The sequence below is a fragment of the Elgaria multicarinata genome, chromosome 14 (assembly GCF_023053635.1).
Source record: "Elgaria multicarinata webbii isolate HBS135686 ecotype San Diego chromosome 14, rElgMul1.1.pri, whole genome shotgun sequence".
Classification (NCBI taxonomy): domain Eukaryota; kingdom Metazoa; phylum Chordata; class Lepidosauria; order Squamata; family Anguidae; genus Elgaria; species Elgaria multicarinata.
The window spans coordinates 941,473-957,367 of record NC_086184.1 but is presented as its reverse complement, the minus strand read 5'-3'; the positions used below and the strand labels follow the sequence as shown (position 1 = coordinate 957,367).

Below are 15,895 nucleotides of genomic sequence, written 5' to 3'. Positions count from 1 at the left end.
GATTGCACAGCAACAGACATGCTTCCAAAACATAGCGCTCATCGTATGGTCCGAAAGACAGGAGGGGAAACTCATCACCCTGTCCCCCGAAATTCCACCGCTGAAATAGAGGCTTTCCCGAAAGCTGCAGATAACATGTGTGTCATCTTTCAGCAAATAACTGAATTGCTGCAATGAAAGGACTAGATCCGTCCCTACCTACATTTTTGGGGTTTTATTACTGCAGATAAGCTGGAGCCACCGTGCAGATAGGGAGGCATGATGACTACGTCTCTCTGGCCTGTCGTTATCTCTACCCATTCCAACTCTCTGCAACGTGATGGTAAATAAATGAGCAGGCTGCTGGGCAGGCCTCCAGCTCAGGCGGTTTAACTCGCTTGACTGGAAAATAAAGAGAAATGCATGTTTCCTGTGAAAATGATGGCTTTCCACATATATTCTCCCTGCCCCCGAACATATTTCCCGTGACTGAATAAACAGAGAACAGGAAGGCAAGACCATCACTGGGGAATAATCAGGCAAAGAGAGAGGCACACACCCCACAATTCACACAGCTTCCATATCTGAGCCCGTTGGGCTTCCTTTCCTGCCCATTACTCTTGTCAAGGTGACCAGGTGAAGAACGGGGAGATACTGGCCTTCTAGAGCCCGTGCTTTTGCAAGGGCATGCCAGATTAACCTGGGGGCTAAGTCACAGCATTAGTTCCAAGGCTTTCGTTTTCTCAAACACCATGATCACAAGCTGAATATGAGCCAACAGTGTGATATGGCTGCAAGAAAGGCAAATACTATTTTGGGCTGCATTAATAAAAGTCTAGCTTCCAAATCGCGTGAGGTACTGGTTCCTCTCTATTCGGCCCTGGTTAGGCCTCATCTAGAGCATTGCATCCAGCTCTGGACTCCACAATTCAAGAAGGACGCAGACAAGCTGGAGCGTGTTCAGAGGAGGGCAACCAGGATGATCAGGGGTCTGGTAGGCTGACCATATTTTGGAAACCAAAAAGGAGGACAACATGGTTGGAGGCTGTGCCCACCATGTCCAGCCCCAGGGGCCATGACCCTTTCTAATAAAGTATATTTTCATGGGTAGGGTCTTCTCACAGCCTGTTCACATCCACCCCATGTATATCTGTTTACAGTGAAGAATGGAGGAACTTAAGTTTTTGACGTGCTAATGGTCTTCTAAGGGAGTCCTGTTTCTAAATAAAATGTATACGTTTAGATTAAATATCAAATTGTACAGAAGGTATCTGAGTCTTTCTGTTGTCTTTGCGACCTTCTCTGTTTAAATTGTCAGCTTACAAAATGTTCCAAAGGTAGTTATACCACATTACTATTCACAGGTCTATAGATTCCTTCCAATTCTTTGCTATTACTTGAGAGGATGCTACCACCATAAAACCCAGCATTTCTTTGCCTGGTAAATATTCATTAGGGCCTCTAAAGATAGAAATGTAAATTTAGGATCCCTGTGTACCTCCTATTGTATAAATACAGTGATGTCATATCTATATGACTTAAAAGTTATCAGGGTTAAGTATTACCTTCAAGCTGTTTTCCCTGAAACTGACATTTTTCATTACATTTCTTCTCCTTCCTGTATGTCACATTCCCATATTTCTTTCAGCCCTATGTTGCCCCTTGATTCCATGACTAATACTCTATGTATGTTGGATATGAGGCCTTTGGCTAGCAGTTCAGGTACAAGTATCAATTGTTCAAATGCCATTAATGGCTTTTTTTAAACTGTAGGGTTGGTACTTAGTGGGGGACCTGGTGTAATTGTAACATTTACCATTATCTCACTGGTCTTTCAGCTGAGGACTTGTTTTCGAGGTAATTCTCACAAATAAAACCATTATCCTAAATAATCTGGGCCTGTATGTACTAACGTGAGAACATTCATCACAAAAATTCAGTTGTAGTAAGACTGCTAGAAGCGGTGGAAATGTTACCATTTTCTCTATATTTTGAGTGTGTTACATGTAAGAATGGATTTCAAAAGTCTTTTGCTTTTAAAATTGTTAGAGGGGAGGCCTTGAATTTTATTTTTGCTAATTCTTATACATTCCATTATCTAGTGGCGTTTTGTTCAAATTAATTAGATTTATCACCTGTCTAATTTGAAATCCCTCAGTATAGTTGTACATTTGATATACTTATTCTGCCACTTCACAGTGCCTGTAAATGTTTTTTAAAAACCACACCCGTTCTATATTTTTATTGTTTATTTACAAAATTTGCATATCACTCCACATCTAAAACAGATTCCAGAGCAATGAATGTAACAGTAAATCAGAACAAAGATTTAAATACTGTATTAAAATGATTTAAAACACATCATCAGAGAAGCCAACACTTTAACTAAAGCACAAATGAGACCTGACAATCTTTCCCACTTTCACAGTTCATTATTAATTAGAGTCCAATAGTCTCATTGAGGCTTCCTTGAGGCCTTCTTCAGTTCTATCAGACCTCCTCCTTCTCTCTCTCCACGTTCTCTGGGGTTTATAAAGCTGCTTTCTTTTCTGCTCATTTGGCTTCTCCACATCCTTAGCCCTTCTGTGATCTGTCTCAGCTATATTTAATGTCATCCAACAAGAATGCGCTGCAATCCATTATTATTATTATTATTATTATTATTATTATTATTTATTTATTTATATAGCACCATCAGTGTACATGGTGCTGTACAGAGAAAAACAGTAAATAGCAAGACCCTGCCGCATAGGCTTACAATCTAATAAAATCATAGTAAAACAATAAGGAGGGGAAGAGAATGCAAACAGGTACAGGGTAGGGTAAGCAGGCACAGGGTAGGGTAAAACTAACAGTAGAAAGTAACATTCATTCATGTTCTGGAGCTTAGTACACTTGTGTTACCTTTAGAAAAGATATTTCATGACAAGCTCCACCAGTTTTGCTTGCTGTCTGCATTATTTCAATCTCTTGCAAAACACTGGTTTTAAACTGAGTGATGCCATAAAGGGGTTGCTTGACACACATGTCTGAATTCATGAAGGGGATGTTTCCCAAGCACTGGATCCCAAATTTGAACACGACCAAAGCCAAGGATGGAAAGTCATGATTTCCACACATGTTTTAAGCCTACTCTAGTATCAATCAGCCCCGTGAAGGGGAGACTTGCCAGGCACAAGGGAAGGCCGGCAGTAAGCAACAGATTCTAATTGAGCAGGTGTGTTACTCTGTAGTATGACAACCATAAAGTGGCTGTAGCAATTTAAAGACTAACCATGTTTTATGACTTGGGCATGAGATTTTGTGGGCCAAAACCACTTTGTCAAGTGTAGGAATTAATAGAAGCAAGATAGAAAAGTCAGTCCCAGGTAGGTAGAAAGCAAAGACTCCATTCCAATTTCAAGCATCATCTACAATATGAAAGGAATTGAATTGCAAGATGGGACATGGGCTTTACACACTGTAAGGAGGAGCCGGTCAGACCAAGTGTTCAAACTGTGTTCCAAGGCGTGGAAATGAACAATGCATGTCAACTCTGAAGTCTCACGCTGCATTCTGTCTCTCAAGTTTCTCTGTGGCAGGTCAGCCATTTTGAGGTGTGTTACCCAATGACCTGAAATGGGGAAATGCTCCCCCAAAGGTCTGTCGGTGGCACATCTGGACACCACTGTCCATGACAGGCATGTGAACGCCTCACCGTACCAAACAACGACAGACCGCTCTCCATCATGACACGCCTCAACCTAGCAGCCTCAACACACCAAATGATCCATCACTACTGCTAAGCCCGGCAATACCGCCATATCTGTTCCTGCCCCTCTGACAGAGACTCAGCCCTATAGGACCACTCCAAACAGGCAACACCAGGGGAACCACTGCCAGCTCTGTCCCCACATCTCCCCAGAGAACACAATCCCTGGACCAAAGGGCTGCACAAACACCGACAAACCTGTGGGAGAGCATCTCCCCATTCCAGGTCATTCGGAGCAGACCCCAATGTGGCCGGCTTGCAACGGAGAGACTAGAGAGACAGAATGTAGCGTGAGAGCTCAGAGATGACATGAACTGTTCAGTCCGACACGTTGGAACTGGGCTTGAACACATCGTCTGAATGGCTCACTCCTTACAGTGTGTAGAGCCCCAGTCCCATCCACAGTGCACTTCCTTAAATAGTGCAGATGGAGTGTTTAAATTGGAAATGGAGTGTTTGCTCACGACATATGTCCTATCCATCCCTGCATTGGATAAGGTGGGCTCATGCCTTTGAAATAAACATTTTCTTCAATCCCTCCACGAGGCGGTGAGCAGAGTAAAATGTCCATGTAGTTTTCAGCCAACCCAGCCGAGGCAGCATCCTGCGTCCATATCTGGTGCCGAGGGAGCTGGGGAGTGAAAATGCACAATTACCGACAGGAAGGAATCAAACACCAACACTAACGCAACATAAAACTTACTCTTCTCCATATCCAGAGACGCACCTTCTATTCCAGGTGTTCTTCAAAATGAACCGGGCCTTCCATAAGTGTTGTTGGCTCATTCGCCAGGGCTGGGGAGGGAATGGGGAACAAAGTCAATGCCCATGCTCCCCTTTGGCCTCCCCAGCTAAAGAAGTCCCTTGAGCTGGGGGGAAGAGCTCGCAGAAACTCCCCAACCAGCGAAGGAATGGGGTAGACCGAGAACTCCTGGACAGTGTGTCCATGACGAGGCTTCTGTAGCTGGATTGGGGATGGCTCATTCGTACTCACAGCAGCTTCATCCAGACGCTTCTAGCTTTCAGCCTTGTGTTGCTCCATGGCACCGGGGCCGCTCCAAAGCTCGGTAGCAGATAAAATAATAAGAAAAAAAGACACAAAATCTATTAGCAATTTTTTTTAAAAAAATTTGTGAACCGCCCAGAGAGCTCCGGCTATTGGGCGGTATAGAAATGCAATAAATAAATAAATAAATAGCAATTCCATCATGTCTAGTTCTGCCTCAAAACAAGACTCTTGTATGTAGGTAGAGCCTTTGAGCCAGGCTTTGGGGAATCCCAGAAGTAAGCCTACTTTTCCCCATAAAGGGGGCACTTGCTGGCCAGGTTGGACTGAACCCCAGAATTAAACCTAGTTTTCCCATGAAGGGGAAACCCCATAAAGAGGCCTCTTCCCAGGCTGGGCTGAACCCCAGGAATAAGGTTATTTTCCCATGAATAGGAGGCCCCATAAAGAGGCCTCTTCCCAGGCCATGCTGAACCCCAGGAATAAGGTTATTTTCCCATGAATGGGAGGCCCCATAAAGAGGCCTTTTCCCAGGACTTTTCCCATGAATGGGAGGCCCCATAAAGAGGCCTTTTCCTAGGACTTTTCCAATGAATGGGAGGCCCCATAAAGAGGCCTTTTTCCAGGCTTTTTCCCCTTGAATGGGAGGCCCCATAAAGAGGCCTCTTCCCAGGCTTTTTTATATGAATGGGAGGCCCCATAAAGAGGCCTTTTCCCAGGACTTTTCCCGTGAATGGGAGGCCCCATAAAGAGGCCTTTTCCCGTGAATGGGAGGCCCCATAAAGAGGCCTTTTCCCAGGACTTTTCCCGTGAATGGGAGGCCCCATAAAGAGGCCTTTTCCCAGGACTTTTCCTATGAATGGGAGGCCCCATAAAGAGGCCTTTTCCCAGGACTTTTCCCGTGAATGGGAGGCCCCATAAAGAGGACATTTGCCTGGGATGCCTGAACCCCAGAAATAAGCCTAGTTAACTCGATGAAGGGGAGACTAGCCAGGCACAAGGGAAGGCCAGCAATAAGCAACAGATTCTAAATGGGCAGGTGTGTTAGACTGTAGCATGACCACCAAAAAGTGGCTGTAGCAATTTAAAGACTAACCGTATTTTATGACTTAGGCATGGGCTTTTGTGGGCCAAACCCACGTTGTCAGATGTAGCAATGGATGGGAACAAAATAGAAAAGTCAGTCCCAGGTAGGTAGAAAGCAAAGACTCCATTCCAATTTCAAGCGTCATCTACAATATGAAAGGAATTGAATTGCAAGATGGGACATGGGCTTTACACACTGTAAGGAGGAGCCGGTCAGACCAAGTGCTCAAACTGTGTTCCAAGGCGTGGAAATGAACAATGCATGTCAACTCTGAAGTCTCACGCTGCATTCTGTCTCTCAAGTTTCTCTGTGGCAGGTCAGCCATTTTGAGGTGTGTTGGAATGACCTGAAATGGGGAAATGCTCCCCCAAAGGTCTGTCGGTGGCACATCTGGACACCACTGTCCATGACAGGCATGTGAACACCTCACTGTACCAAACAACGATAGACTGCTCTCCATCATGACACACCTCAACCTAGCAGCCTCAACACACCAAACGATACATCACTACTGCTAAGCCCGGCAATACCGCCATATCTGTTCCTGCCCCTCTGACAGAGACTCTGCCCTAAAGGACCACTCCAAACAGGCAACACCAGGGGAACCACTGCCAGCTCTGTCCCCACATCTCCCCAGAGAACACAATCCCTGGACCAAAGGGCTGCACAAACACCGACAAACCTGTGGGAGAGCATCTCCCCATTCCAGGTCATTCGGAGCAGACCCCAAAGTGGCCGGCTTGCAACGGAGAGACTAGAGAGACAGAATGCAGCGTGAGAGCTCAGAGATGACATGAATTGTTCAGTCCGACACATTGGAACAGGGTTTGAACAGATCGTCTGAATGGCTCACTCCTTACAGTGTGTAGAGCCCCAGTCCCATCCACAGTGCGCTTCCTTAAATAGTGCAGATGGAGTGTTTAAATTGGAAATGGAGTGTTTGCTCACGACCTCTGTGTCACTGACTCTTCCATCTCGTTCCGATCCATCCCTGCATTGGACAAGGTGGGTTTGCCCAAAATCAAACCTAGTTTTCCATATGGAGGGGAGACCCCATAAAGAGGACTCTTGCCAGGCCCGGCTGAACCCCAGAAATAAAGTTATTTTCCAATAAAGGGGAGACCCCGTAAAGAGGACTCCTGCCAGGCCTGTCTGAACCCCTCTTCCTATGAAGAGGAAGATTTCCACGCATGTGTGAACGCCATCCCTGAATTAAGCTACTCCTATTGAGGCCAGTTCTGCATAATGCCAGGACTAAGATACAAAAATCCCGTGAAGTGGTTGTGAGTCTGTTGTGTGTTTGCAGCAAAGTTTCCCAACATTTCACCTTTTCTTCAATCCCTCCACGAGGTGGTGAGCAGAGTAAAATGTCCATGTAGTTTTCAGCCAACCCAGCCGAGGCAGCATCCTGCGTCCATATCTGGTGCCGAGGGAGCTGGGGAGTGAAAATGCACAATTACCGACAGGAAGGAATCAAACACCAACACTAACGCAACATAAAACTTACTCTTCTCCATATCCAGAGACGCACCTTCTATTCCAGGTGTTCTTCAAAATGAACCGGGCCTTCCATAAGTGTTGTTGGCTCATTCGCCAGGGCTAGGGAGGGAATGGGGAGCAAAGTCAATGCCCATGCTCCCCTTTGGCCTCCCCAGCTAAAGAAGTCCCTTGAGCTGGGGGGAAGAGCTCGCAGAAACTCCCCAACCAGCGAAGGAATGGGGTAGACCGAGAACTCCTGGACAGTGTGTCCATGACGAGGCTTCTGTAGCTGGATTGGGGATGGCTCATTCGTACTCACAGCAGCTTCATCCAGACGCTTCTAGCTTTCAGCCTTGTGTTGCTCCATGGCACCGGGGCCGCTCCAAAGCTCGGTAGCAGATAAAATAATAAGAAAAAAAGACACAAAATCTATTAGCAATTTTTTTTAAAAAAATTTGTGAACCGCCCAGAGAGCTCCGGCTATTGGGCGGTATAGAAATGCAATAAATAAATAAATAAATAGCAATTCCATCATGTCTAGTTCTGCCTCAAAACAAGACTCTTGTATGTAGGTAGAGCCTTTGAGCCAGGCTTTGGGGAATCCCAGAAGTAAGCCTACTTTTCCCCATAAAGGGGGCACTTGCTGGCCAGGTTGGACTGAACCCCAGAATTAAACCTAGTTTTCCCATGAAGGGGAAACCCCATAAAGAGGCCTCTTCCCAGGCTGGGCTGAACCCCAGGAATAAGGTTATTTTCCCATGAATAGGAGGCCCCATAAAGAGGCCTCTTCCCAGGCCATGCTGAACCCCAGGAATAAGGTTATTTTCCCATGAATGGGAGGCCCCATAAAGAGGCCTTTTCCCAGGACTTTTCCCATGAATGGGAGGCCCCATAAAGAGGCCTTTTCCTAGGACTTTTCCAATGAATGGGAGGCCCCATAAAGAGGCCTTTTTCCAGGCTTTTTCCCCCTGAATGGGAGGCCCCATAAAGAGGCCTCTTCCCAGGCTTTTTTATATGAATGGGAGGCCCCATAAAGAGGCCTTTTCCCAGGACTTTTCCCGTGAATGGGAGGCCCCATAAAGAGGCCTTTTCCCGTGAATGGGAGGCCCCATAAAGAGGCCTTTTCCCAGGACTTTTCCCGTGAATGGGAGGCCCCATAAAGAGGCCTTTTCCCAGGACTTTTCCTATGAATGGGAGGCCCCATAAAGAGGCCTTTTCCCAGGACTTTTCCCGTGAATGGGAGGCCCCATAAAGAGGACATTTGCCTGGGATGCCTGAACCCCAGAAATAAGCCTAGTTAACTCGATGAAGGGGAGACTTGCCAGGCACAAGGGAAGGCCAGCAATAAGCAACAGATTCTAAATGGGCAGGTGTGTTAGACTGTAGCATGACCACAAAAAAGTGGCTGTAGCAATTTAAAAACTAACCGTGTTTTATGACTTAGGCATGGGCTTTTGTGGGCCAAACCCACGTTGTCAGATGTAGCAATGGATGGGAACAAGATAGAAAAGTCAGTCCCAGGTAGGTAAAAAGCAAAGACTCCATTCCAATTTCAAGCGTCATCTACAATATGAAAGGAATTGAATTGCAAGATGGGACATGGGCTTTACACACTGTAAGGAGGAGCCGGTCAGACCAAGTGTTCAAACTGTGTTCCAAGGCGTGGAAATGAACAATGCATGTCAACTCTGAAGTCTCACGCTGCATTCTGTCTCTCAAGTTTCTCTGTGGCAGGTCAGCCATTTTGAGGTGTGTTGGAATGACCTGAAATGGGGAAATGCTCCCCCAAAGGTCTGTCGGTGGCACATCTGGACACCACTGTCCATGACAGGCATGTGAACGCCTCACTGTACCAAACAACGATAGACTGCTCTCCATCATGACACACCTCAACCTAGCAGCCTCAACACACCAAACAATACATCACTACTGCTAAGCCCGGCAATACCGCCATATCTGTTCCTGCCCCTCTGACAGAGACTCAGCCCTATAGGACCACTCCAAACAGGCAACACCAGGGGAACCACTGCCAGCTCTGTCCCCACATCTCCCCAGAGAACACAATCCCTGGACCAAAGGGCTGCACAAACACCGACAAACCTGTGGGAGAGCATCTCCCCATTCCAGGTCATTCGGAGCAGACCCCAAAGTGGCCGGCTTGCAACAGAGAGACTAGAGAGACAGAATGCAGCGTGAGAGCTCAGAGATGACATGAATTGTTCAGTCCGACACATTGGAACAGGGTTTGAACAGATCGTCTGAATGGCTCACTCCTTACAGTGTGTAGAGCCCCAGTCCCATCCACAGTGCGCTTCCTTAAATAGTGCAGATGGAGTGTTTAAATTGGAAATGGAGTGTTTGCTCACGACCTCTGTGTCACTGACTCTTCCATCTTGTTCCGATCCATCCCTGCATTGGACAAGGTGGGTTTGCCCAAAATCAAACCTAGTTTTCCATATGGAGGGGAGACCCCATAAAGAGGACTCTTGCCAGGCCCGGCTGAACCCCAGAAATAAAGTTATTTTCCAATAAAGGGGAGACCCCGTAAAGAGGACTCCTGCCAGGCCTGTCTGAACCCCTCTTCCTATGAAGAGGAAGATTTCCACGCATGTGTGAACGCCATCCCTGAATTAAGCTACTCCTATTGAGGCCAGTTCTGCATAATGCCAGGACTAAGATACAAAAATCCCGTGAAGTGGTTGTGAGTCTGTTGTGTGTTTGCAGCAAAGTTTCCCAACATTTCACCTTTTCTTCAATCCCTCCACGAGGTGGTGAGCAGAGTAAACTGTCCATGTAGCCTTCAGCTGAACCAGCCGAGGCAGCATCCTGCGTCCATATCTGGTGCCGAGGGAGCTGGGGAGTGAAAATGCACAATTACCGACAGGAAGGAATCAAACATCAACACTAACGCAACATAAAACTTACTCTTCTCCATATCCAGAGACGCACCTTTTATTCCAGGTGTTCTTCAAAATGAACCGGGCCTTCCATAAGTGTTGTTGGCTCATTCGCCAGGGCTGGGGAGGGAATGGGGAACAAAGTCAATGCCCATGCTCCCCTTTGGCCTCCCCAGCTAAAGAAGTCCCTTGAGCTGGGGGGAAGAGCTCGCAGAAACTCCCCAACCAGCGAAGGAATGGGGTAGACCGAGAACTCCTGGACAGTGTGTCCATGACGAGGCTTCTGTAGCTGGATTGGGGATGGCTCATTCGTACTCACAGCAGCTTCATCCAGACGCTTCTAGCTTTCAGCCTTGTGTTGCTCCATGGCACCGGGGCCGCTCCAAAGCTCGGTAGCAGATAAAATAATAAGAAAAAAAGACACAAAATCTATTAGCAATTTTTTTTAAAAAAATTTGTGAACCGCCCAGAGAGCTCCGGCTATTGGGCGGTATAGAAATGCAATAAATAAATAAATAAATAGCAATTCCATCATGTCTAGTTCTGCCTCAAAACAAGACTCTTGTATGTAGGTAGAGCCTTTGAGCCAGGCTTTGGGGAATCCCAGAAGTAAGCCTACTTTTCCCCATAAAGGGGGCACTTGCTGGCCAGGTTGGACTGAACCCCAGAATTAAACCTAGTTTTCCCATGAAGGGGAAACCCCATAAAGAGGCCTCTTCCCAGGCTGGGCTGAACCCCAGGAATAAGGTTATTTTCCCATGAATAGGAGGCCCCATAAAGAGGCCTCTTCCCAGGCCATGCTGAACCCCAGGAATAAGGTTATTTTCCCATGAATGGGAGGCCCCATAAAGAGGCCTTTTCCCAGGACTTTTCCCATGAATGGGAGGCCCCATAAAGAGGCCTTTTCCTAGGACTTTTCCAATGAATGGGAGGCCCCATAAAGAGGCCTTTTTCCAGGCTTTTTCCCCCTGAATGGGAGGCCCCATAAAGAGGCCTCTTCCCAGGCTTTTTTATATGAATGGGAGGCCCCATAAAGAGGCCTTTTCCCAGGACTTTTCCCGTGAATGGGAGGCCCCATAAAGAGGACATTTGCCTGGGATGCCTGAACCCCAGAAATAAGCCTAGTTAACTCAATGAAGGGGAGACTTGCCAGGCACAAGGGAAGGCCAGCAATAAGCAACAGATTCTAAATGGGCAGGTGTGTTAGACTGTAGCATGACCACCAAAAAGTGGCTGTAGCAATTTAAAGACTAACCGTGTTTTATGACTTAGGCATGGGCTTTTGTGGGCCAAACCCACGTTGTCAGATGTAGCAATGGATGGGAACAAGATAGAAAAGTCAGTCCCAGGTAGGTAAAAAGCAAAGACTCCATTCCAATTTCAAGCGTCATCTACAATATGAAAGGAATTGAATTGCAAGATGGGACATGGGCTTTACACACTGTAAGGAGGAGCTGGTCAGACCAAGTGTTCAAACTGTGTTCCAAGGCGTGGAAATGAACAATGCATGTCAAGTCTGAAGTCTCACGCTGCATTCTGTCTCTCAAGTTTCTCTGTGGCAGGTCAGCCATTTTGAGGTGTGTTGGAATGACCTGAAATGGGGAAATGCTCCCCCAAAGGTCTGTCGGTGGCACATCTGGACACCACTGTCCATGACAGGCATGTGAACACCTCACTGTACCAAACAACGATAGACTGCTCTCCATCATGACACACCTCAACCTAGCAGCCTCAACACACCAAACAATACATCACTACTGCTAAGCCCGGCAATACCGCCATATCTGTTCCTGCCCCTCTGACAGAGACTCAGCCCTATAGGACCACTCCAAACAGGCAACACCAGGGGAACCACTGCCAGCTCTGTCCCCACATCTCCCCAGAGAACACAATCCCTGGACCAAAGGGCTGCACAAACACCGACAAACCTGTGGGAAAGCATCTCCCCATTCCAGGTCATTCGGAGCAGACCCCAAAGTGGCCGGCTTGCAACGGAGAGACTAGAGAGACAGAATGCAGCGTGAGAGCTCAGAGATGACATTAATTGTTCAGTCCGACACGTTGGAACTGGGCTTGAACAGATCGTCTGAATGGCTCACTCCTTACAGTGTGTAGAGCCCCAGTCCCATCCACAGTTCGCTTCCTTAAATAGTGCAGATGGAGTGTTTAAAATGGAAATGGAGTGTTTGCTCACGACCTCTGTGTCACTGACTCTTCCATCTCGTTCCTATCCATCCCTGCATCGGACAAGGTGGGTTTGGCCCATGAAACCCCATGCCTTAGAAATAAACACAGATGGCCTTTAAGGTACCACAGACTCTTTTAGGAGGAAGCTTAGATTTCCCCATGAAGGGGAGACAGTACAGGTGTTTGTTAAACCCAGTTTGGGGCAGAGCTGTACTCATGAAGAAGAACGTTGTGGAAATTAAGTAAAGCTCAGGTTTAACCAAAGCATCTCTATAATGGGCAGACTTGTTATTTATGTATTAAATGTGGCAAGTTTTCAAGTCATATGTGAACCCAGGACTTAGATACTCTATTCCATGAAGGGATGTGTGCTAACAGCAAATGTGCTAACAGCAAAATGTGCTAACAGCAAAGTTTCTCCACATGCCTAGAAAAGAAGCTGCATGTTACATTTTCTTCAATTCCTCCATGAGGCAGCAAGCAGAGTAGTCCAGCCAACCCAGCCAGGGGTAGCATCCTGAGTCCATATCTGGAGCAGATGAAGCTGGGGCTGAGGAGTGAAAATGAATAATTACATAACTGAAAGAATAAAACACAAAAAATAATGCAATGTAAACCTTACTGATTTCCATATGCAGATTCACACTTTCTTTTTCAGAGTCAATATCCAAACTACCCTTTGGCCTACCAAGACAATTCCTTGAGCTAAGGAGAAATGTTCTGCATGAACTCTCCACCCAACAAAGTTATGGGGAAGATGAGAGCTTATATAAACCATTTCTGTGGCTATGTACCTGCAGGAGATTAACGCTTTTGATGTTCTTTAGCACTGAAAGCATTAAAAAAATAAAGGAAAAAACATTAACTATTTCTGCAGGGCTGATTCTTCCTCCTCGTGATTAGACTCTTGCTTCTGAGTAGACCCTCCCAAAACTCTGCATTGTTAAATGGAGCCATTAGAAAATTAAATCATGAGGAGCTACTTCTTGTGAAACTAACTTTGTCCATTCAAAGCAGGCACTTCACAACGGGGCACATGCCCCATTCTTTAGCCTCCTTTAGCTCTGTAACACTCAAAACAGCTTTATTATTATTATTATTATTATTATTATTAAAAAACCCACAGTTATTTGGCAAGAGGGGGGGAATAGACCCTAGACTTGTTTTAGTTGTGGGCTACAGCCCAGGGGGGCTTCTCCTCTGCTAATTTGGACCCTGAATGAGTTCTGTGAGGATGGGGTGATTTATGGCTGAATGTCTTGCCTGGGGGCAGTAGGGGATGCCTAAAATTTTTTGGGGTGGGGGAGAGAATAAAGGACGGAATGATGGAGGGGGAGCAGCAATTCAGGTCCAGGGAAGAAGAAATTCCAGAGGCCAAGTCTCCTCACAGGCTTAAAGGGAGGCCATATCTACTCCCTCACACACCCTGTGTCTATTGAACACGGACAAAATGCCATGCTGAAGGCTGGCTTTTAATTAATTGCGAGGGAGAAGCTCTCCTGCGCAAGAAAGCCTGCCCCAAAAGAGGCTGTTTGCTAATGAGCCAATACTAGAAACCCAGAAGCCATAGCTAGGCTCGCCTCAGCTTTGAGTCCTTCCTAAAACGCCACCCACCAAAGCCCCGACCGCCTCCCCTCACGGACTGCCTCAGACTGACTCCCCGCAGTTGTCCTTTCCCGCCTTTCCCCCACCCCTCCCTCTCTCTACTCCCCAGCCAATCAGAATCGGCTTTATCTCCTCCAGGCTCCACCCGTACCTATTCTCCCCCCTCTCTCCCTCCCGCTTTCAGGACGTTGCTAAGCAACCAAGGCCTCAGGTACCATCAAAACAGGTGTTTCCCACAGAAAGCAATTCCCGCCAAAAAAAACACCAGAAGAAAAATAATTTCAACTCGAAATATTTCTTTACTGAGGGGTTTTATGGTGCTGCCCTTAACACAACAGATTCTAGGGATCGTTTCCAAACAGAAAAAGATATTGGAATGTAATGTAATAAATGGCTTAGACATGTGGGGCTTTATTAAAATTGTCTGGGATTATTTTCATCCTTTCAGATCCCCACACACGTGCAAATGGCTCTTACAAATCGCCTGCACTTCAGAATAGCCATAGGCCTCATCTACACCATGCAGGACATTCCATTATGAAAGCAATATATAAAAGGCAGGAGCCACACTACCGCTTTATAGCTGTATTGAAGTGCACTGACAACCGTTGGAACACATGACACATCTACATATAACACTATGAAAGTGGTATGAAAGTGATACATGTTGTGTGTCATGGGCCCCAACAGTTCTCAGTGCACTTCAATATCACTGTAAAGCGGTAGTGTGGCTCCTGCCTTTTATATACCGCTTTTATAGTGGAATATCCTGCTTGGTGTAGATGAGCCCATAGAAATAAGTTTGAATTACAGTAGTAACCCCACAAGAAACAGCAGAAACCCCAACATTCTGCATGTGTGTACTGATTCCTGTACATAAGACAGGTTACTGACAATTTTGAATGATTCAAGAGACACTGTGGTGCTGGAAGCCTCTTAATGGCTTTTTTTTTTTTACCTCAGGCCAAATTCCCTAAACCTTCATCCCAGCAAAATGCGCCCACAAACATTGTCCTGCTCTTGGGTAAAGTCTTTTCCCGCTCTTTTCCACCTAGCTACGCTCCACAGACAATTTGAATCAACTTTAGTTGCTCCCTATGAGACTTCCTCCCTCCAACACTAAAACAAATGATGGGATAACAAGTTAATGTGTTATAAGGGGATATTTTGTACATGAGGGAATGCTAACATTTACTTTGGGGTTTTCAAAAGACTGCGTACTGACAATTCTGAAGGATTCAAGAGACTAGAAGCCTCTTAATGACTTCTTTTACCTCAGCTCAATTTCCCTAAACCTTCACACTTGTCAAATACACCCCAAAACAGGACCAGCTCTTGTGTACCGTCTTCCCTGACTCCCAGAGCTTGTATTTAAGTTATTTTTATGACTTCTTTTACCTCAGGTAGGGTGACCATATAGAAAGGAGGACAGGGCTCCTGTATCTTTAACAGTTGTATAGAAAAGGGAATTACACAAGGTGTCTTTTGCATGCATGCAGCACCTGGTGAAATTCCCTCTTCATCACAACAGTTAAAGCAGAGACAAAAGATGGAAGGGCTCCTTCAACTTTAACTGTTGTGATGTAGAGGGAATTTTACCAGGTGTTGCACGCAAACAAATGACACCTACTGAAATTCCCTTTTCCATAGAACTGTTAAAGATACAAGACCCTTGTCCTCCTTTCTGTATGGTCACCCTACCTCAAGCCAATTTCCCTAAACCACCCTTATGAAATACACCCCAAAACAGAACCAGCTCTTGGGTACCATCTTCCCAGAACTTGTATTTAAGTCTGGAAACAAAGCCCTAGGAAGAGAGACTGAAACAACTGGGCATGTTTAGCCTGGAGAAGAGAAGACTGATAGGAGACATAATAGCACTCTTCAAATACTTGAAAGGTTGT

The 15,895-nt window shown here is 46.1% G+C and overlaps 3 long non-coding RNA genes across 3 annotated transcripts; all 3 read right to left on the bottom strand.

Annotated features, from left to right (window-relative positions):
- Window positions 1–3,706: 3,706 nt before the first annotated feature.
- Window positions 3,707–4,811, bottom strand: LOC134408808 (uncharacterized). The gene is made up of 3 exons (XR_010026128.1): window positions 4,725–4,811; window positions 4,458–4,525; window positions 3,707–4,361 (listed from the first exon to the last, which is right to left on the bottom strand). It is a non-coding gene; the product is annotated as an uncharacterized LOC134408808 (long non-coding RNA).
- A 2,367-nt stretch (window positions 4,812–7,178) lies between these two features.
- On the bottom strand, window positions 7,179–7,708 carry LOC134408834 (uncharacterized). The gene is made up of 3 exons (XR_010026134.1): window positions 7,622–7,708; window positions 7,355–7,422; window positions 7,179–7,258 (listed from the first exon to the last, which is right to left on the bottom strand). It is a non-coding gene; the product is annotated as an uncharacterized LOC134408834 (long non-coding RNA).
- A 2,033-nt stretch (window positions 7,709–9,741) lies between these two features.
- LOC134408876 (uncharacterized) lies at window positions 9,742–10,596 on the bottom strand. The gene is made up of 3 exons (XR_010026144.1): window positions 10,519–10,596; window positions 10,252–10,319; window positions 9,742–10,155 (listed from the first exon to the last, which is right to left on the bottom strand). It is a non-coding gene; the product is annotated as an uncharacterized LOC134408876 (long non-coding RNA).
- Window positions 10,597–15,895: the final 5,299 nt, after the last annotated feature.